This window comes from Phoca vitulina, unplaced genomic scaffold (assembly GCF_004348235.1).
Source record: "Phoca vitulina isolate PV1807 unplaced genomic scaffold, GSC_HSeal_1.0 scaffold25, whole genome shotgun sequence".
Classification (NCBI taxonomy): Eukaryota; Metazoa; Chordata; class Mammalia; order Carnivora; family Phocidae; genus Phoca; species Phoca vitulina.
The window spans coordinates 340969-364840 of NW_022589728.1; the positions used below are offsets into that span (position 1 = coordinate 340969).

General features: G+C 38.1%; 1 protein-coding gene across 3 annotated transcripts in view; it reads left to right on the forward strand.

The window, feature by feature from the left end:
• The window catches only part of SPIDR (scaffold protein involved in DNA repair), a 562488-nt gene that overhangs the window by 196362 nt on the left and 342254 nt on the right, over positions 1–23872 (forward strand). The gene's annotated exons all lie outside the window — the stretch shown is intronic.

Below are 23872 nucleotides of genomic sequence, written 5' to 3' on the forward strand. Positions count from 1 at the left end.
GATATGAGGAATTCTTAATCTCAGGAAACAAACTGAGGGTTGCGGAAGTGGTGGGGGGTGGGAGGGATGGGGTGGCTGGGTGATAGGCATTGGGGAAGGTATGTGCTGTGGTGAGCGCTGTGAATTGTACAAGACTGTTGAATCTCAGATCTGTACCTCTGAAACAAATAATGCGATGTATGTTAAGAAAAATAAAAAACGAAGAAGATAGCAGGAGGGGAAGAATGAAGGGGGGGGAATCGGAGGGGGAGACAAACCATGAGAGACGATGAACTCTGAAAAACAAACTGAGGGTTCTAGAGGGGAGGGGGGTGGGAAGATGGGTTAGCCTGGTGATGGGTATTAAAGAGGGCACGTTCTGCATGCAGCACTGGGTGTTATGCACAAACAGTGAATCATGGAACATTACATCAAAAACTAATGATGTATGGTGATTAACATAACAATAAAAATTTTTTAAAAAAAAGAAAACCAGTGTAGCGGAATGTCAAACAGCCTAGGGATATCCCAGTGCCAGTGAGCAGTCTTTTTCTTTGTTCTTTAAGATTTCTTTATTTATTTTAGAGAAAGAGAGTGGTGCGCGCAAGCAGGGAGAGGGCTGCAGGGAGAGGGAGAGAGAGAATCCCAAGCAGACTCCCTAATGAGCGTGGAGCCCAACACACAGGGCTTGATCCCATGACCCTGAGATCATGACCTGAGCTGAAATCAAGAGTTGGTCGCTCAACTGAATGGCACTCCTGAGCAGAATCTTATATGTGGGTTTTCTCTTCATAACTAATGTTGTACTGAGGTCACAGTGGGTATCAGTAAATACTAAGTTGAACTTTAAAATTAATTTATAGGGGCGCCTGGGTGGCTCAGTTGTTAAGCGTCTGCCTTTGGCTCAGGTCATGATCTCAGGGTCCTGGGATCGAGCCCCGCATCGGGCTCCCTGCTCCGCGGGAAGCCTGCTTCTCCCTCTCCCACTCCCCCTGCTTGTGTTCCCTCTCTCGCTGTGTCTCTCTCTGTCAAATAAATAAATAAAATATTTAAAAAAATAATAAAATAAAATTAATTTATAGTTTTAATTTAGACAATTTGTGTTTATTCATTGAGTAATAGAAGAAATCTTGGTATTTTCCTTAGTTTCATTTGTTTTATTATTTTTTTAATCTGTAGTTTTCCTTACCTAGAAGAGAAATTGAGAAAAGTCATTTTTATTGAAACTCACTTATTCTGCAATGGGGTTGGCAAACTATAGCTTGCAGGCCAAATCAGGCCCCTTACCTGTCTTTGCAAATGTTTATTGGAATTTAGCCACCCTCACTCATTTATGTGTTATCTGTGGTTGCTCTCATACTACAATTTCTGAGTTGAGTATTTGTAAAAGACTCAAAAGCCTAAAATAGTTACCGTATGGTCCTTTACAGAAAATTTTGCCAGCCTCTATGTAGATGGTGATTTGCTTTAAAACAATATTCATCTAACCTTAAATAGCTTCCATGGATGGGGAATGATATTTCTGTCTTGAATATACATTATTAAAAGAAATATATCCAGCCATACATGATTACCAGGATTAGATTAGCTTGTACCTCTGATTCTACTCAAATGATGGAAAATGTGTTAAAAATAATAAAATCTTATAAACTTTGTGTCTGGGATCCCTCAGACAATCCTCAGGGTTAGTGGTTTGCTGGAAGGAATCATAGGGCTTGAAGTCATTATACTTAAGCTATGATTTATTACAGCAACGGACACAACGTCAAGTCAACAAAGGGAAAAGGTACACCAGAAGCAACACAGATGAAACCAGGCACGAGTTTCTAAGAGTCCTCTTCCGGGGTAGTTGCACAGTACACACTTAATTCCTCTAGCAATGAATTGCAGCAACATGTGCTAAGTGTTGTCTACCAGGGAAGATCGCTTAGTTTTTATTGGGGTTCCATCATGTAGATAACTGTGCTTGCATGACTGCAGTGGAACTCCAGTCCCTCAGAAAGAAAGCAGATGTTCACCACAAATTACATTGTTTGCACAGACTATCTAGACAAAATAGTACAGTGTGGCCAAGGTACTGAGTGTGCAAAACAGTTCTGTCACAATACTCCAAGAGATCAATTCCCAAGTACCAGTCAGTGGCCAGTCAGGAAAACAGGCCCTTCTGAGAATACACATGATTGTACCAACTCAACCTACTGAGTTAACATTTTCATGCATGTCCCATAATAAGTGGTCAGAAACACAAGGTTTATGTTCAGAAATAAACACAAAATGTTTGCTAGCTGTAAATGTTCTGCTAGTTATATATATATATATATATATATATATATATATATATATATATAGCTTTATATATATGATATAATGCTAGTTACAATTATATTTCAAATAGGTTCTTTTAGTAACTTGATTATTTTAGTCAGCATTATCTTATTTTCAAGTAAGAAATTACCTACATGACTTCATAAATCAAGCCCAGAGTAACTTTATAGTATCATGAGTCTTTAAAATCTCACCAAAATAAACATTGTTTTGTTTGGATTCACAGTTTAAACAAAATATGTTCTCAGGAGAGAAGTTTCCAGGACTACCTTTGCTCTTTCTAGTTTTTATACAGACTGAAACAGTCTGGCACTTTTTTTCATAGTTCATGTTCTTGCATGAATGTCAAAGAGTAATGATTTGCAGAGATAACTTATCTCCATAATATTGTTTTAGCTCATTGTGGCCAGTAACATTCCCAGCAATGTATTAAATATTCTCTTAGTTTTTGAAATAAGCATTATGAAACATTATACCTTTTAAATTACTTAATATTAAAGTACTTGATGTATTACCTTTATTGAACCTCATAGTTATAGAAAAATAATGAGAACAAATTTCTTCTTTAGAGATAATTCATTATGCCTCTCTGCATATTTGTAGCTGCTGAAGTTAAATATATATACATATGTGTGTGTGTGTGTGTGTGTATCTATAAAATATTTCCCCTATTTTGGCTGGCATTTTCTACACAGAGCCTGGTATAGTGTGTGTAGGATACTATGTGGATAGTGGGGATTCCTGAGATTATTGCCTTAACTTGTGTGACTCTGGACAACTGCATATAAATCATTTAATCTTCCTCTGTTTCAGTTTACCTAGTTTTTTTTTTTTAATAATTTTTTTATTGTTATGTTAATCCCCATACATTACATCATTAGTTTTAGATATAGTGTTCCATGATTCCAGTGCTCCATGCAGAACGTGCCCTCCTCAATACCCATCACCAGGCTAACCCATCCTCCCACCCCCCTCCCCTCTAGAACCCTCAGTTTGTTTTTCAGAGTCCATCGTCTCTCATGGTTCTTCACAGTTTACCTAGTTTGCCTACTTTCATCTCAAAGGAATCTTGTGAGGATTATTTGATCAAGTTTGATTATTTTGAGGAAGTATCTTCCTGTATGTATAAGATGTGGTTAGAGCCATCTACCTGAAATCTGATTAGGGCCTTTTCACCTAACCATGGATGTAGAAGGAGGCCCTGGGCCTCTGAAGTAACTGATAGTAGATTTGCTTTGCAGTGAGTTTTTTTTTTTTTTAAGATTTATTTATTTGTTTGAGAGAGGGAGAGCGCGCGTGTGTGTGCACAAGTGGGGGGAGGGACCCATGGGGAGGGAGAGGGAATCTCAAGCAGACCCCTGCTGAACAGAGCCTGATGGAGGGCTGGATCGTACAACCCTGAGATCACGACCTGAGCCAAAATCAAGAGTTGGATGCTTAACCGACTAAGCCACCTAGGTACTCCTGCAGTGAGTGTTTTGGGCTGTTAGTGGCTCAACTCAGTTTTGAAAAAGTAGCCAGATATAAACCTCTAAAGAGCAGAATCTGTATTTTATTAATCATTGTAGTCCAGATGTCCAACATGGAGCTTTGCTCTTTCCTGGTGTCTAAACCCTAGGCAAACAAGTGGTCTGTGTAGACTTGGGCCTGGATAGGAATTGAGGCCAGCAACAGTCTGTAAATGGAGGGAAGGAAACCCATCTGGCATATGCAGAAGTGCAGTACCTCACAGTCCAAAATAATGGTTATCCACAATAATAATTGTGAGTTGTGGAGAAAATATTAAACTGTATTGAGCATGTGATATTTAAGAAGATAGAAGTAGAATAAGTTATGGAAAACTTCACTTCTGAGGGATTTCCGTTAAAATGATTAAAGTATAAAAAGTTTTTACAATTTTCAGTTCCATGAGATGCTCAGTGAAAAACTGGGCAAATTGTAGTCAAATATGTTTAGGAAACACTACATATTACAGCCCCCTCTTAGAGGTCACAATGCACATGGGCATATTAAAAGCTCCCGAGTGATGAAAACTGAGTGATATACACAACTGATGAATTATTGAACTCTACACCTGAAACTGATGATGTACTTTAGGTTGACTATTTGAATTTAAGTTAAAAAATAAATAAAAGCTCCTGAGAAATCTTACAATTTAATTTTATTCAACCTACTTTATTCAAACTGATTTGATTGTAGAGATCATTTTCTCTTAATACCTATTAACATGGATCTTGTGTTTGGAGAGGCACATCGCAGGTCTGCTGTACAGGGCTGTATACTTGCTTTGTACTGTTTTTGCTTTTCTTTATTGCCTTTGTTTTCTTAGGGCATTTACCTGGCATATTTCTGTTGAAGCTCTTTCTACCTTCTCTAGGCTTCTCTGATTTTCTTCCATTTTCTTCCCTCCCCAGTCCACCATTGTGTAAGATTTCAGTTCTTTGTTTTGGGGGGGAAAAAAAAAAAAGCCTAGCTCATAACCAGAAACAGACTGTGTCCTGCCTCTGGTTCCATTTGCATAAGTGAACAGATTAATTTTTAGAACACGCTCTCATTTGGCTTCTCTATTAATTTTGAGGCCCCAGTTTTGAGTGTAGGTTTGAGTTGGAGGACCCTTCAGCAGACCGGGGACAAGGTGTGCTGCCCCTACCTGAGTGTGCAGGGCTGTGTCTTTCTCTGAACATGTTTTGAAACAGAGAAAATGGCTGGATAGGTTGTATCACAGACTGTATCCATATTCTACAATTATATACTGTCTTCCTCGGACAAGGGGGCGCTTTTCTTTCTTGTCCTCTATAATCACTGTAGCCAGGCTATGTGGACCTGGTTCTGGGCAGGTCACCACTTGTTTGCTGTGGATTTTTGTCCTTGGGCGTATGCTCTGACCTTCTCCATCCTCAGCTGTGCTTGGTGAACTATGACTGACCCTGTAGGTTCCTTCTAGAGCATGGTAATTTCTCTCTCTCTCCCTTTCTCTTAAGATGCGCCTTGTCCTGATGTTTCTCATTTTCTCTTTGGGTTCCTCAGAGCAGGCTCTTTGGAACTTAAGATCAGGTCGATAGGACTTGAGTTCCGTCATTCTCATCAGGCTGGAATTTGAGCTTGGAAACATATTTGAGGAGGGCAAGCCAAGTGGTTTACAAAGGTGTGACCATGGGAGTAGCTTGTTAAACCTGTTTACCTCAGAAAAGATTTTTTTTTTTCTTCAGCGTGTGAGAAAATCTATTGTTTTTGTTTTTCCTCACTAGCTGGCTCCAATATTCATGGATAAAGTTTCAGTCACAAACATACCAAGTAAATAGTGAAAGTATATTTCCTATCAATAGTTTAAGTCTCTGTTGTCTAGAATTGTGTTGTGTTTACTGATTTTTAATCCCAATAGAAAATAAAATTCTGTGAGCAGCTGGGAGTCTGATATATATAATCTTTCCATTTTTGGTGTTTTTGCTATTCCACACAACTGTGCAGTTCTTGATAACTAGCCAGAAAACAGACCATGTTAATTAAGGGGTGTGTATGTGATTCCATTGGAATTTAAAGACCACTGGGATATGAATTTTGGTGCCTCCCCCACTATAATCATTGTACCCAGAATGATTCCTGATACATAGTAGGCACTCAGTTAATTTGTTAAATGAGTAAATTCCATTTTAATATTGGGAGTGGAAATAAAGGCATTTGCTAAGTAAATTTGTTGGTTTATCAGTCACCAGTACTCTTTCATTCCCTTTAATTTTTATGAGCTGTCTTGGTTTTGGTCATTTTGTTTGCCACAGTTGCCGTGGCTTATCTCCTATGGCATTTTTGCTGTTGCCCTTACCTTCTACCTTCCCTAAAAACATTTAGTGGTTATTAGATTTAAAAGCTTCTGAGCAGGCAGAGCCTTAAAATCCTTTTGTTCTTTCCTTAAAATGCCACTACTGTTCTCATTTGTAGTGTGACTTTAAGAAAGGGAGGCTGAACCTAAAATAAACATGGTGAACTTAGCATAGCCCGACTCTTGGTGATCTTATAAGATCTTACAAGGGCAGGTCTGGGCCTGGTCAGTAATTGAGTGGGAAGTCTCAGAGAGCAGAAACCAGTGTACTGTAGGATGTGGCATGGGGAACATGCCTGGCCCTGCAAGTCAGGGTGCAGCCAGCACCTGCCCCCTTACCACCAGGCATACAAGGTGTCTTCACTTACCCCCACCCCCAACCTGCCTCCCCTCCCCTCATGGACACCTTCTCACCTGGGCTGAAAACAAAGGCTTGAGACTTTTGTTTTGCATGAAATATGAGTCAAGTGAGCTGTTTTCTGTCTTACAATTGGTTATCTAAAAGAATGGTTTAGTTTAGTTACTATTTTCCTTTTCTTTGTTTTACCAGCTGAGTTAGTAAGTAGCTACAAAGGTGTCATTTAAAACTAAGAAGTGGTGATTTATTACTAGTATTCTATTATTGCTCTTAGTGTGACCTTTCAATACATTTCAGAGTTAAAAGCTTTAAATTTCTAAATGTTAGAGAGCAGTGTTTGATCTGGCTGATTTGTTTCATTTGTCATAGAGGTAACTTTACCATGGAGGTACTACTTATTCTTGTAATTAGACTCTATTTTTTGACTTTGTTAGTAGTAGACACAGTTTTTATCTAAGAGGACCCTACTCATGTAGACTTTCATACATGGATTTAGATTTAGATTTGATATACAGGAATTGGGACACTTCAGTTCAGGAGTAGCTCTTTATTCAGGGAGATCACTAACAGGAATCTTTCCTAAACATTCCATGAAGAAATTTGTAGATAGGATTACATTAGCTTCAAAGGTATGAGATGAATTGCATAAAGCATTATGCTAATTAATTTTTAAATTTAAAATTGTGATAGTTATTTAAAATTTATTTTTTAAAGGAAAAACAGTGCTTATTGAATAAACACCTATTTAGAAAATTGTATATTTTTTTTACTTTTTTTTTTAATCAGCTCATGTAAGCATATGTATGTGCTTCTTATTTTATCCCAGCTTTTTATGTTGCCCAGATGTTGTGTGCATTACCAAATAACTGGCAGATTTTAAAGGAGAGAGATGGGGTCTTTTTTCTTATCATTTTGGCTGTATAGTATTATAGAATATCAAAATAAAGAATCCCTGAAAGTAATGGAAGTCATGGAGTCTTTGTGATCCCTATCCTACAACCTGAAAGAGGTTGTCTATGATGAGGCTACAGTCACATAAATACTCCTTAATGTTCAGGGAGCTCAGGAGGTAGAATGCTGTGGCTGGTTTGTTCTCACGTGTGTCCACAACTCAGGCATCTTAAAGGTTGGTGTCTTGGATCATTTCTTCTCCAATGACCTCTTTACCAAGCAGATGCATTCAGCCTCTTTTTTTTTTTTTTTTTTTAAAGATTTTATTTTATTTATTTGAAACAGAGAGAGAGAGAGCACAAGAGGGGGTAGGGTGAGAGGGAGAAGCAGACTCCCTGCTGAGCAGGGAGCCCAATGCGGGACTCGATCCCAGGACTTCCGGGATCATGACCTGAGCTGAAGGCAGTCGCTTAACCAACTGAGCCACCCAGGCACCCGCATTCCAGCCTCTTGCCAGGTGGCTGTATGTCTCTGTGCTAGTCCTGTGATCATTTAAAACTCCCTGTGTTGGAAATAATATCTTCTTTTCCCTTTCTTTGCTCCTGAAGGTATTCTCTGTTTCCTTTCGTAGCACCACTATCCTGTCTCTAAATTTGGCCTCCTTTGTTCATCACTTGAACCAATTGACTCTTCCTCTGAAGTATTTCATTAGCACTATTGGTTACCAAACAATTTTAGAATAGTGATTATTAAAGTAGTAGGCCAAAAATGAATTGTATTGAATTACTTTTAGTACATTAAAATGTTATCACAACTTAATTTGTTAGTGCATTTCAGCAGTGGGGTTGGGAACAGAAACAAGTCTGAATGCATGGACTTTACCACTGACTCAGACCAGTCACTGGTACTTAGAAGCTACCTTGAAAGCATGTGAAAGAATTTGCCCATCATTAGTCTAAGAAATAAATTTGAGCATATTCCCCATGGATGATAGGTTTGTTCATTTGTCTTTATGTAAGAGAACATGTGTGTTCTCTCTACACGCACACCCAATCTGTAGGATTATATTCTTATTATCTTATTCTTATTGTCTCATTTCCTAGTGTGAACCCTAAACTTTATCTGGACTTGTTTATATATCTTGAATATCCATTCTAGTTTCCTGACTTACGTGATTTCTTCTCTCTTCTCATTTTCATCTATTAAGAATTTTCCAGGGGCGCTTGAGTGGCTCAGTTGGTCTTGATTTCATCTCAGGTCATGATCCTCAGGGGTATGAAATCGAGCACTGCATTGGGCTCCACACCACACTCAGTGGGAAGTCTGCTTCTCTCTCTCTCTGTCTCTCCCCCTGCCCCCACTCGTGCTCTTTCTTTCTAAAATAATCTTTTTTTTAAATTATTGTTATGTTAATCACCATACATTACATCATTGGTTTTTGATGTAGTGTTCCATGATTCATTGTTTGCGTATAACACCCAGTGCTCCATGCAGTACGTGCCCTCTTTAATACCCATCACCAGGCTAACCCATCCCCCCACTCCCCTCCCCTCCAGAACCCTCTGTTTCTCAGAGTCCATAGTCTCTCATGGTTCATCTCCCCCACCGATTTCCCCCCCTTCATTTTTCCCTTCCTGCTATCTTCTTCTTCTTTTTTTTTTTAAACATATAATGTATTATTTGTTTCAGAGGTACAGGTCTGTGATTAAACAGTCTTGCACAATTCACAGCGCTCACCATAGCACATACCCTCCCCGATGTCTATCACCCAGGCACCCCATCCCTCCCACCCCCCACCACTCCAGCAACCCTCAGTTTGTTTCCTGAGATTAAGAATTCCTCATATCAGTGAGGTCATATGATACATGTCTTTCTCTGATTGAAATCTTAAAAAAAAAGAAAAAAGGAATTTTCCAATGCTTTGAGACCTGGTGTAGGTTTTATCTCTCCTGGTATGTATGCTGGTTTCAGATGGGACAGAAATAAGGGCTCCATTCTTCGCCCACTTGTAACATTTAATGTGAACCATGCTTGTAATATCTCCTTTATTTGATGTCAAGCTATTTATGGAACTATGTTTCAAATTTTCTCTCTTGCATAACATCTTGCACATAGTGTGTACTGAATAAATATTTGTTTAATAGAAAATTTTTACTTCTTGGAGATATTTAGCAGATATTAAGCCTTTTGGTTACAAGCAACAGAAAACAAAACTAGCTACTTTAAAAGAAGAAGAAGAAATTTATTGGAATCATATTTGTGTATCCCAAGGAATCTAAGATAAAGGTGAAGGATGAACCGGGTCTCAGGGCAGCTCTGGGAACCTCACCAGCAGGAAATCATGGATCTTTCATTTAAAGATTAGCCATTAGTGTGTCTTAGCTTCTGCTTCCCAGACTCTATATCTCTCAATTAAAAATCTTACTGGCCCAACTTTGGTGACTTGTCTACCTGAGGCAAATCATAGTAGACACATGGCTGCTTAGACATGGATGAGGCCACACCTGTGACTGCTTGGATGTTGAAGGCTATCTCCTCCATCAATAGTTCTCTGAAAAGAGAAATCAGAAATAAATTGTGACAGTTGTCTATTATAGCAGTATTGCTCACTTTTGGAAACTGAGAAAGTTTTGAACACTTCATGATTTTGATAAGTTGCAGATGGTTTCAGTTTACAGACAGTTTACAATGTTGTCATTGTTTTTTGGTGACTGATTTCACAGGAACTACTCCTTGCTCATATCTTAATCTTGTCATTTGTGATATTTAATCACTAATTCAGGTGTCTCCCAGTTCTGAAGTTATTAGATCTTCATTTGTTTTTATGTAAGAGAACATGTGTGTTCTCTCTACACACACACCTAATCTCTGTGGGTGTTGGAAGATATTATTTCCAACACAGGGAGTTTTACACTTATTAGTATTGATACTAATACTAATAAGTGTATTATGTTTGAGTATTACTACAATACTAATAAGTGTATTATGTTTCAAACATTAGCAAATAATGATTGTAGCTACATAGTCACTCTTTGGCTCTGTGAATTTGACCACTGCAGTAAATTTTCTGCTATAAAAGATCCAGATTTACTTGTCGGTATTATTTCTGTAATACTGGAAGGCTGTATACCTGAAAGAAGTAATTTTATATGAAAGTTTTAAGAGGGCACCAGTTGGTTAGCTTTCTAAAGGGAACAGGAGAAAAATATTGGAAAATATAAGTGTTTCAAAAGAAAAAAAAATAAAGCTTTATCATGGTACTTGAGATCCAGTATTGAAGTAAAGTAAGACATTTTATATAAAGATGATTTGGTAAAGAATAAAAATTTTCAAGGAAGAAAAATGTTGCCCAAGTAAACTGGGTGACTGTGTAGCACTAGGCAATCTACCGGAGATAATGATTAAAAAATCTTTGGTTGAGAAAATTTTCTTAAGGTACTAGAAGGGATTTCAGTTTTATGTACTAGGTCTTCCTCTGTCATTTTTAAATTGTAATAATGGTTTTCTTTTTTTTTTTTTTTTTTAATTTTTTTTTAAAGATTTTATTTATTTGACAGAGAGAGACACAGCGAGAGAGGGAACACAAGCAGGGGTAGTGGGAGAGGGAGAAGCAGGCTTCCCAAGGAGCAGGGAGCCTGATGTGGGGCTTGATCCCAGGACCTGGGATCATGACCTGAGCCGAAGGCAGACGCTTAACGACTGAGCCACCCAGGCACCCCTGTAATAATGGTTTTCTGATGACCTCTCAATCTATGCATCATTTAGACCCATATGAGTAAAAAGTAAATGTCTCTCCTAGTAGAAATACGGGTAAGTATATGAATAAGCAATTCACTGAAAAAGAAATATGAAGAGCCAATAATCAAGAAAATGCAAACTTAAGAGTGAAATATTTCATACCTGTCAGAATAAAAATTAAAAAGTACAAGAAGAGAGGAAGATGGTGGAATAGGAGGACTCTAGGCTTGCTTCATCCCATGAGTACAACTAGATAACTATCAAATCATCCTAAATACCCCAGAAATTGTCCTGAAGACTGGCAAAACAAACTCCACAACTAAAGGTAGAGAAGAGGCCATATCAAAGAGGGTAGGAAGTGTGGGGACACGGTCTAGGGGAGAAGCAATCTGTGGCTCCTGTAGTCAGGAGGAGGCCACTGTCACAGAGAAGGGCAAGAGACAGACTAACACACAGGGAAGCACAGAGGGAGAAAATGAATCTCCATAGCAATTGGCTTGGAAAGTGAGAGAGGTGGAATTTCCTGACTTATGACAACCAGCAGAGCTTAAAGCCTGGAGTTTTTGGTTTTGTTTTTTTTTAAGATTTTATTTTTTTTTAAGGTAATCTCTACGTCTAGTGTGGGGCTCTAACTTACAACCCAGAGATCAAGAGTCACATGCTCTACCAACTGAGCCAGCCAAGTGCCCCTAAAGCCTTAGAGTTTCAGAGGTCAATGGGCTTGGCTGTGATAGAGCCTGGAGGGCACTGTGCTGCTCTTGGAGTGAAGGCTGGCAAGGAACCCACAGACATAAAGCATGTAAACAGTGATCTGAAGAGTGCCTGGGACACACTGGGGAGGTTATTTGCTCATTTTGGTGCATGTCCCAGAAATGCAGTGTTCATGGAGAGAACCCTCCAGGAACAAAGGAACTGGCCAGCACCATTTCCCTCTGCCACCCTTCTTAAGCACAGGGCCACCTGCGGGAACCAGCAGAGTGCTAACACTTCTACCTAACATGCTTACATCAAGCACCCCCCCACACACAATGCTCCAGCAGAACCACCCTTCCCAGTCTTGTTTGCCTCAGTCCCAGTGCCAGAAGACCAGCCCAAACCCCTGCTCACACTGGTTCTCATGACATGGGAGTTTTGTAAGGCCTTGGTTCTGGCAGCAGTGGCAACAGGTCTCATTTTACAAGCAGACCAGAGCACACCTAGTTAAAATGCACTACATTCAGGCCAGGGGCCAAACACTGCCCATGGTAGGCAAAGAGAGTCTCTGTAGACGACTGGCCTGAAAGATAAAGTGGCCAGGACAAAACAACAGAGCACACACAGTACACATTGGAGACATGCCTGGAAGCACCAGGCCCTGGGGAATGGGGGGGGGGGGGGGCGATACATGGTAAGGCACTAGAGGACCTCTTCTTTATAAGGCTATTACCCTCAAGAACAGGAGACATAGCTGACTTTCCTAACACACATAAACAGGTACAGAGACTTAGACAAAATGAGAAGACAGAGAAATATATCCCAAATGGAAGAATGGGACAGGTGCATGGCCAGAGATCTAAGTGAAACAGATATGAGTAACATGCCTGGTGGGTATTTAAAGCATTGATCATAAGGATACTCATGAAAACAAAAAGAAGACGGAAGACTCTTAACACAGAGATAAGGAATAACATAGCAGAGATAAAGGGCTCAATAAATGAAATGAGAAACATGCTGGATGGAATGAAGAGCAGGCTGGAAGAAGCAGAGGAATGAATTAATGATCTAGAAGACAGAGTAATGGAAAGTAATCAAGCTGAACAAAAGAGAAAAAAGAATTAGGCAAAATGAGAATAGACTTAACTCAGTGACTCCTTCAAATGTAATAACATTTGTATCATAGGAGTTACAGGATAAGAAGAGAAAGAAAAGAGGGCAGAAAATTTATTTGAAGAAATAATACCTGAAAACTTCCCTAATCTGGGGAAGGAAACAGATAACCAAATACAGGAGGCATGGAGAACTCCCCAAAAAAATCAACAAAAGCAGATCCACACCAAGACATATTGTAATTAAAATGGCAAAATATAGTGATAAAGGAAAAAAAAAAAGCATCAAGAAAAAAATAAAGACAGTAACATACAAGGGAAACTCCATAAAGCTAGCAGGGGATTTTTTTTAACAGGGAGTGGCATGATATATTCAAAGTGCTGAATGGGAAAAATATGCAGCCAAAAATACTCAGTCCCACAAGGGTATTATTCAGAATGAAAGGAGAGATAGAGTTTCCCAGACAAACAAAAACTAAAGGAATATATAACCACTAAAGCAACTCTGAAAGAAATATTAAAGGGGACTTGTTGAGGGGAAAGGAAAGATCGAAAGTGACAGTGTGAAGGTAGGAAACACAAAATCAGTAAAACTGAATATCTCTCTAAAAGAATCAGTCAAGGAACTCACAAAATAAGAGGATGTAAAATATGATAACAAATACCTAAAACATGGGGAAGAGAGGCACAGAAAGAATGGGTTCAAAATTAAATGACCATCAACTTAATATAGACTGCTATATTCAGGAGAGGTTATATACAAACCTAATGGCAACCATATATCAATAACCACTAATAAATATGCAAAGAATAAAGAGAAAGAAATCCAAATATATCACTAAACAAAATCAGCAAAACATGAGAGAAAGACAAGAAAGGATCAGAGAAAATCTCAGAAACAACCACAAAACAAATAAAATCACAATGAGTACATATTGTCAATAGTTACTTTGAATGTTAATAGACTAAACTCCCATTCAAAAGAGATAGGGTGACAAAATGGTTAAAATAACAAGACCCATTTGGATGCTGCCTACAAAAGACTCATTTTAGACATAAAGACATCTGCAGGTTGAAAGTGAGGGATGGAGAAATCTATCATGCAAATGGATGTCAGAAGAAAGCAGGAGTAGCAATACTTATATCAGACAAAATAGACTTTTTTAAAAAAAGATTTTATTTGTCAGAGAGAACAAGCAGGGGGAGTGGCAGGCAGAGGGAGAAGCAGGCTCCCCACTGAGCAAGGAGCCCGATGTGGGACTTGATCCCAGGACCCTGGGATCATGACCTGAGCTGAAGGCAGATGCTTAATCGACTGAGCCACCCAGACGTCCAACAAAATAGACTTTAAAACAGACTGTAACAAGAGACAGAGAAGGACACTATATAATAATAAAGGGGACAATCCAACAAGAAGATCTAATAATTGTAAATATTTATGCACCTCAACATAGCACCCAAATACATAAGATAGTTAATAACAAAATAAAGGAATTAATCGATAATAATAGAATAATGGTAGGGGACTTTAACACTCCACTCAAATCTATAGATCATCTAAACAGAAAATCAACAAGGAAACAGAGGCTTTGAATGACACACTGGGCCAGATGGATTAAAAAGATATATTCAAAACATTCCATCCTATAACAGTAGAATTTTTTAAGTGCATATAGAACATTCTCCAGAATAGAGCATATGCTAGGCCACAAAACAAGCCTCAGCAAATTCAAAAAAATCAAAGTCGACCATGCATCTTTTCTGATCACAATGCTATGAAACTAGAAATCAACCACAAGAAAAAATGTATAAAGACCATAAATAGATGGAGGATAAATAATAATGAACCAGTCAACCAGGAAATAAAAAGAAATAGAAAAGTACATGGAAACAAATGAAAATGAAATGACAACGGTCCTGGCACACCTGGTTGGCATAGTAGGTTGAGCAACTGACTCTTGGTTTCAGCTCAGGTCGTGATCTCAGGATTGTGGGATCAAGCCCTGCTTCTGTCTCTACACTAAGTGCAGAGTCTGCTTGATATTCTCTCCTCCTCCCTCTGCCCCTTACCCCTTCTCTCAAATAAATAAATAAATAAAATCTTTAAAAAACAAAACAAAACACAATGGTCCAAAACCTTTGGACCTGCAGCAGCAAAAATGGTTCTAAGAGGGAAGTTTGTACCAATACAGGCTTATCTCATGAAGCAAGAAAAATCTCAAATAAGTAACCTAACCTTATACCTGAAGGAGCTAGAAAAAGAACAACAAACAAAACCTAAAACCAGCAGAAGGAAAGAAACAATAAAGTTTAGAGCAAAAATAAATGATATAGAAACTAAAGAAACAATAGAACAGACCAGTGAGACCAGGAACGCGTTCTTTGAAAAAAAATCAATAGAATTGATAAAGCTATAGTCAGACTTATCAAAAGGAGAAGAGAAAGGACCCAAATTAATAAAGTCACAAATGAGAGAGGAGAAATAACAACCAACACCACAAAAATACAAATAATTATGAGAATATTATGAAAAATTATATGCCGACAAATTGGACAATCTAGAAAAAAATGGATAAATTCCTAGAAACATATAAACTCCCAAAACTAAATCAAGAAGAAATAGAAAACAGACTGATAACCAGTGAAAAAACTCAATCAGTAATCAAAAACTCTGAACAAACATAAGTCCATGATCAGAAGACTTCACAGGCCAATTCTACCAGATATTTAAAAAAGAGTTAATGCCTCTTCTTCTCAAACTATTCCAAAAAAAATAGAAGTGAAAGGAAAACTTCCAAATTCATTCTATGGGCAGCGTTACCCTCATACCAAAGATACCACTACAGATAAAGACACCACTACAAAAGAGAACTACAGGCCATTGTCGCTGATGAACACAGATGCAAAAATTCTCAACAAAATACTAGCAAACAGAATCCGATACATTAAAAAAAATCATTCACCTCAATCAAGAGGGATTTATTCAATATTCGTAAATCAACGGGATACATCACATGAATAAGAGAAAGGATAAGAAACATATGATCATTTCAATAGATGCAGAAAAAACATTTGACAAAGTACAACAACGATTCATGATAAAAACCCTCAGCAATATACATATAGAGGGAATCATACCTCAACATAATAATAGCTATATATGAAAAACCCACAGCTAACACCATCATTAATGGGGAAAAACTGAGAGCTTTTCCCCTAAGGTCAGGAACAAGACAAGGATATCCACTCTTATTCAACATAGTACCAGAAGTCCTAGCCACAGCAATCAGACAACAAAAAGAAATAAAAGGCATCCAAATTGGCAAGGAAGAAGTCAAACTTCCACTATTTGCAAATAAACATGATATTCTATGTAGAAAGCCCAAAAGACTCCACCAAAAAATGACTAGAACTGATACACAAATTCAGTAAAGTTGCAGGATAAAAATAAATGCACAGAAATTTGTTGCATTTCTATACACCTATATTGAAAGAGAAATTAAGAAAACTATCCCATTTACAATTTCACCAAACATAATATGATACCTAAGAATAAACCTAACCAAAGAGATGAAAGACTGGTCCTGTACTCTGAAAACTATGAAACATTGATGAAAGAAATTGAAGATGACACAAAAGAAATGGAAAAACATTCTGTGTTCCTGGATTGGAAGAACAAATATTGTTAAAATTTATATACTACCTAAAGCAATCTATACATTTAATGCAATCCCTGTCAAAATACCAACAGCATTTTTTATAGAACTAGGACAAATAATTCTAAAAGTTTTATGGAACCACAAAAGATCCAATAGCCAAAGCAGTCTTTTTTTTTTTTTTTTTTTAAAGATTTTATTTATTTATTTGAGAGAGAGAGAATGAGAGACAGAGAGCATGAGAGGGAGGAGGGTCAGAGGGAGGAGCAGACTCCCTGCAGAGCAGGGAGCCCGATGCGGGACTCGATCCCGGGACTCCAGGATCATGACCTGAGCCGAAGGCAGTTGCTTAACCAACTGAGCCACCCAGGCGCCCATAGCCAAAGCAGTCTTGAAAAAAAGAAAAGCAAACCTGGAGGCATCACAATTTTGGATTTCAAGTTATATTACAAAGCTGTAGTATTCAAAACAGTATGGTACTGGCACAAAAATGAACACAGCAGATCAATGGAACAGAATAGAGAACCCAGAAATGAACTCTTAACTGTTTGGTCAATTAATCTTCGACAAATCAGGAAAGAATATCCAATGGGAAAAAGTCTCTTTAACAAACGGTGTTGGGAAAATTGAATAGCTATGTGTAAAAAAATGAAACTAGACCACTTCTTACACCATACACAAAAATAAATTCAAAATGGATTAAAGACCTTAGCGTGAGACCTGAAATCATATAAATCCTAGAAGAAAACACAGGTACTAACCTCTTTGACATGGGCTGTAGCAACTTTTTTCTAGATATGTCTCCTGAGGCCAGGTAAACAAAGAAAAAAATAACTTTTGGATTTAATTAAAATAAAAGCTTTTGCATAGCAAAGAAAACGATCAGTTAAACTAAAAGACAACCTGTGGAATGGGAGAAGGTATTTGCAAATGACAATAACTGATAAAGGATTAGTATCCAAAATATATAAAGAACTTATAAAACTCAGTACTCCAAAACAAATAATCCAGTTATAAAATGGGCAGAAGACATGCACAGACATTTCTCCAAAGAAGACATCAAGATGGCTAACAGACACATGAAAAGATGCTCAACATCATTCATCATCAGGGAAATACAAGCAAAACTACAATGACCTATCACTTCACACCTGTCAGAATGGCTAAAATGACTGATAAATGGATAAAGATGTATCCATGTATGAAAGACCTAAATGTGAGACAGGAATCCATCAAAATCCTAGAGGAGAACACAGGCAGCAACCTCTTCCACCTCAGCCACAGCAACTTCTTCCTAGAAACATCGCCAAAGGCAAGGGAAGCAAGGGCAAAAATGAACTATTGGGACTTCATCAAGATAAAAAGCTTTTGCACAGCAAAAGAAACAGTCAACAAAACCAAAAGACAACCGACAGAATGGGAGAAGATATTTGCAAATGACACATCAGATAAAGGGCTAGTATCCAAAATCTATAAAGAACTGATGAAACTGAAAACCGAAAGAACAAGTGATCCAATCAAGAAATGGGCAGAAGACATGAACAGACATTTTTCCAAAGAAGACATCGAAATGGCCAACAGACACATGAAAAAGTGCTCAACATCGCTCGGGATCAGGGAAATCCAAATCAAAACCACAAAGAGATACCACCTCACACCAGTCAGAATGGCTAAAATTAACAAGTCAGGAAACGACAGATGTTGGTGGGGATGCAGAGAAAGGGGAACGGGACCCTCCTACACTGTTGGTGGGAATGCAAGCTGGTGCAGCCACTCTGGAAAACAGTATGGAGGTTCCTCAAAAAGTTGAAAATAGAGCTACCCTACGACCCAGCAATTGCACTACTGGGTATTTACCCCAGAGATACAAATGTGATATGAAGGGGTACGTGCACCCCGATGTTTATAGCAGCAATGTCCACAATAGCCAAACTATGGAAAGAGCCAAGATGTCCATCAACAGATGAATGGATAAAGAAGAGGTGGTACACACACACACACACGCAGACACACACACACACACACACACACACACACACACAATGGAATATTATGCAGCCATCAAAAAAAGCTTGCCATTTGCAACGACGTGCATGGAACTAGAGGGTATTATGCTAAGTGAAATAAGTCAATCAGAGAAAGACATATATGATCTCACTGATATGAGGAATTTTTAATCTCACGAAACAAACAGGGTTGCTGGAGTGGTGGGGGGTGGGAGGGATGGGGTGACTGGGTGATAGACATTGGGGAGGGTATGTGCTATGGTGAGTGCTGTGAATTGTATAAGACTGATGAATCACAGACCTGTACCTCTGAAACAAAAATACATTATATGTTAAAAAAAAAAAAGATAGTAGGAAGGGAAAAATGAAGGGGGGGAAATCGGAGGGGGAGACGAACCATGAGAGACTATGGACTCTGAGAAACAAACTGAGGGTTCTAGAGGGGAGGGGGGTCGGGAGATGGGTTAGCCTGGTGATGGGTATTAAAGAGGGCACATATTGAATGGAGCACTGGGTGTTATACGCAAGCAATGAATCATGGAACACTACATCAAAAACAAATGATGTAATGTATGGTGATTAATATAACATATAACATAATAAAATAAAATTTAAAAAAAGATGTATCCATATAAGTATATACAATGTAAATGTATACAATGGATGTAAATATATACAATGGAATGTTAATTCAGCTATAAAAATGACATTAGTGGAAGTACAGAGTATAATGCTAAGCAAAATAAGTCAGGGAGAGGAAGAGAGATACCATATGATTTCACTCATATATGGAATGTAAGAAACATAACAGAGGTAAAGGGAAAATAAAGAGAGAGACAGACCAAGAAACAGACTCTTCATTATAGAGAACAAACTGATGGTTACCAGAGGGGAGGATGGTGGGGGTGGGTGAAATAGGTGATAGGGATTAAGGAGTGCACTTGTTGTGATGAGCACCAGGTAGTATATGGAATTGTTGAATTACTACCTAAATTTCTATTAAATCTTACCCATCTTAATGCTATTAAATTCTTCCTTGATGGGGCGCCTGCGTGGCTCAGTCTTTAAAGAGTCTGCCTTCGGCTCAGGTCGTGATCCCAAGGTCCTGGGATCGAGCCCTGCATCAGGCTCCCTGCTGGGTGGGGATCCTGCTTCTCCCTCTCCCACTTCCCCTGCTTGTGTTCTCTCTCTTACTTTCTCTCTCTCTCTGTCAAATAAATAAATAAAATCATTAAAAAAAAATTCTTCCTTGAGGAAATTCATTTAAAGCTCATGGTTGTGGTTGGAAGATACACTCGAGTCTGGAGTACACTTTTATTTTCATGATTTTATCTTCAACTTTGTCATATGAATTGTTCGTAGCTGGGCAAATGTGTCTTTTTATGTTGTCTTTTCTATTTTTGAAAGAAATTAAAGTATGCATTTCCAAGCTTCCTGAAAGAATTACCAGGTCTCCTATTTTCACCTCCCCTTCCATTTATTCCTGTTTTTGGTTTTTTTTTTTTTTTAATATGTTTTTAGAGCAGTTTTAGGTTTACAGTAAAGTTGAGAGGAAGATCTAGAGACTTGCCATATACCCCTTGCCGTGACACATCTATAGCCTCCGCCATTATCAGCATCACTTACCAGAATTGTACATTTGTTACAATTGATGAATCTGCATTGGCATGTCATAATCATCCAAAGTCCGTAGTATATGTTAAGGTTTACTCTTGGTGTTGTCCATTCTGTGGGTTTGTACAAATGCATAATAACATATATTCATCATTATATCATACACAGTATTTTCACTGTCCAAGAGTACTCTGCCTATTCATCTTTGCCCCATAATTGCTGACAATCACTGATCTTTTTGTTGTCTCCATAGTTTTGTTTTTTCCAGAACGTAATATAGTTGGAATCATACAGTATGTATCCTTTTTTGTTTGGCTTCTTTCACTTAGTCCTATGCACTTATGGTTCTTCCATGTCTTTTCATGGATTGATAGCTCACTTCTCTATAGTGCCGAATACTATTCCATTGTGTGAATGTACCACAGTTTATTAATTCATTTAATGAAAGACAACTTGGTTGCTTCCACGTTTTGGCAGTTATGAGTAATTGATCTAAACATCTGCGTGCAGGTGTTTATGTGAACATCTTTTCACCTCCTTTCAGTAAATACCAAGGAGTATGATTGCTGGATTCTATTTTAAGAGTATATTTAGTTTAGTAAGAAACTGCCAACTGTCTTCCAAAGTGGCTGGACCATTTTGCATCATTTATTCTTTATAGCACACTATTTCCAAGGTCTCATAGTTTTCTTAAAACTGTGCAATCTCTTTTTTTCTCAAATCCGAAACTTCTGTCTCCTCTCACCTGAATACAGCTTAAATGGTGATCATATTCCCACGGTTCCAGCCTGGATCTTCTTTTCTCACTTTTACAGAATTTAGAGGAACAGTCTTTTCTACCTCACATACTTTAATGCACAGTTTCTGTTTTGATGATTCCTGAAGTTATATCTCTATCCCGTATCACTTTATTAAAACTCCAGACCCATAAAGCTACTACCTATTGGCCACTTTTATCTCAGCTGTTCCATAAGCATCAGAACATTAACATATCAAAACCAAATGTATATTGGCAACTACTCCTCTACAGATTATTTTCTGAATTCCCTTTCTAGGTGAGCACACTTCTCTGGTTGCCCAAACAGATGCTTAGGGTCTTCTTTGAATATGTCTTCACTCTCCTTTCTCACATGTGAGAATCTTCAAGTGTGGTTACATCTCTTCCCTCATTTTCTTTCAAGTGTACCTCTCCTATTCTTACTCCCACTCACATCCTCTTTGTGTTCTGCTTCGATTATGAAGAACCTCTAGCCAGCTCCTTTCCTACTGGCAGTCTTTGATACCTTCTCTCTTCCATATTAGAGTCTGTTGTTCAGAATGTGGTTTGGATGATCATTCCATATTAACATCTGATTTTGTTAGCCCTTGTGGAAACTGCCAGTGATTCCCCCACTGCCTCGGAATAAAGCCAAATGCCCTGCTATGGTTTTCAAGGTCCTCATACAACCTCTCTTGGCTGCTACTTGTAGATTTTCGTGCACGTGCTCCATTCTCTCTGGCCTCATATTCATGTTCCTCCTGTTCCTTTTCCCTGGAATGTACTTGCTCTTCTTCCTGTCTAATTAACTTACACTTAGCATTCAGCTTTAGGTGGCAGTTCTTCTTCCCTTCTCCCTGTGCCCCATTTGGATTTTTTTGTTCCTCTTACATGTTCCCCATGGAGCCTGAGCAATAGTTCGGTTACAGTACTTCTAACACATTGTTTTGTAACTATAGTAATCCCCCTTATCTGTGGTTTTACTTTCCATGGTTTGTTACCTGGGGTCAACCACAGTCTGGAAGCAGATGATCCTCCTTCTGACTTATCATCAGAAGGTCATTAGTAGCCTAACACTGCGTCATGTGCCTACATCATTTATCTCACTTCACCTCATCAAGTAGGCATTTTATCATCACAGGAAGAAGGGTGAGTATATAGTACAATAAGAGTTTGAGAGAAAACCACATTCACATAAATTTTATTACAATATAATCCTATTTTATTACTAGTTATTGTTAATCTCTTACTGTGCCTAATTTAGACATTAAGTTTTATTACTGGTATGTATGTATATGAAAAAACATAGTCTGTATAGGATACAGTACTATCTGTAGTTTCAGGCATCTACTGAGGGTCTTGAAATGTATCCCCGTAGAGAAGGGGGTACTAATGCGTTTCATTCTGACCTCTCCATCCCCATGAAGTGCTATGTCCCCTTCACTTCTGGATGTGAGTCTCCAGCACAGGCCAAATGTGGTTGGTTATTTGCTGACATTTTTCTCGGACAATGGTTCATACTTAGGGGTGATTTTTGTCTCCCAGGGGACATTAGCAATGTCTCGAGACATTTTTGATAGTTATGACTGGTGCGATCATGCTGCTATTCTCTAGTGGGTAGGAGCTAGGTATGCTGCTAAACAACCCTACAATGCATAAGAGACTTCCCACCACATTATCCAGCCCAAATGACAATTGTGCTGCGGTTGAGAAACCCTGCTTTAGGATGAAGTGTAAAACTTCAGGGCACTAATTTCATAACAAAAAGATGAATTGAATTTGGAGTTCTCAATGTATGCAGATTTTTAGTGTCAAGCAAGTTAATTTTTAGTCTAAACTGCTTTGGTTCTTTTTGTGGCCTATTAATATTTATTCAGAATTTGTGCTGTGGGGAAAACATGTGAGTCTAGTGCTTATTAATGGGTTATCAGCTACCTGCAGTAATTTAAGCATACAACTGAGATTGTGAAAAGTATAGTGGAACTAAGCTATTTGAGAAGTTTTTTCATTTACTTTTTCTTATTTTAAATGTGCCTAGTAACAGGTGACTACCCAGGCAGTTTTTTGGAGATGTGGGAATGAGTGATGTCCTTTTTAAGCTCTTAAAAAGGATTTGACTATAAAATCCTCAGAAAAGGCCACATGTAGTAAACTTTTTGTCTTACGATTAGATTAGCAAATGATGAAAACTCTAGTGCTACCCTGCACACTCACATACTAGTTCACACGCACACCGATTTAACCAACAGTAACCCTCATACACTTGTATCCTCTCTTAAACCAAGGGTCTGCTACAGTGCCAGGGACATAGTCCATGTTGATCCATCAAAATAAACAGGGCTCCTCATGAAGGACCCCGTGCCTACCCTACAAATTGAGTGGGTACAGAAGATCCATTTCAACTAAATGTACTGTTTTCATTTAATAAATTTAAATTTTTATAAAGGTATTAAATTAGAAGAGCTTACTAATACACTGGAAAATTAGAATGTTGAAGGATAAATTGTTGCTGATGTTAGAACAAAATGGGACTGACTTGCAAAACCAAGTAATGGGAAAATAAAATACCTACCACATTTAAATATTTTAGTGGGTGTCTAAGTAAAAACAGAAGACATCACAGAAAAAGTTTTGATTCTCCTGTCCAGGATTCACTATATGATATGATCTCTGTTTTATAATCCACTTTTCAAAAAAATTTTGAATTAGAAATTTGAGTAGGAGAAAGTAAGAAACATTTTAGGAAATGTTAGGAAAAAGAGGCAATGACTCGTATTCTTAAATAGGACCTGTTGATAGTAATTTCAAAATAAAAGTTTAACCTATAAATAACTATTTACAAAGTTATTTCAATGAATATAACCAGGAGAAAATGGAATAAAGGCATATGTAAATATGGACTTAAATAAAGAGTTCTCCAAATTTA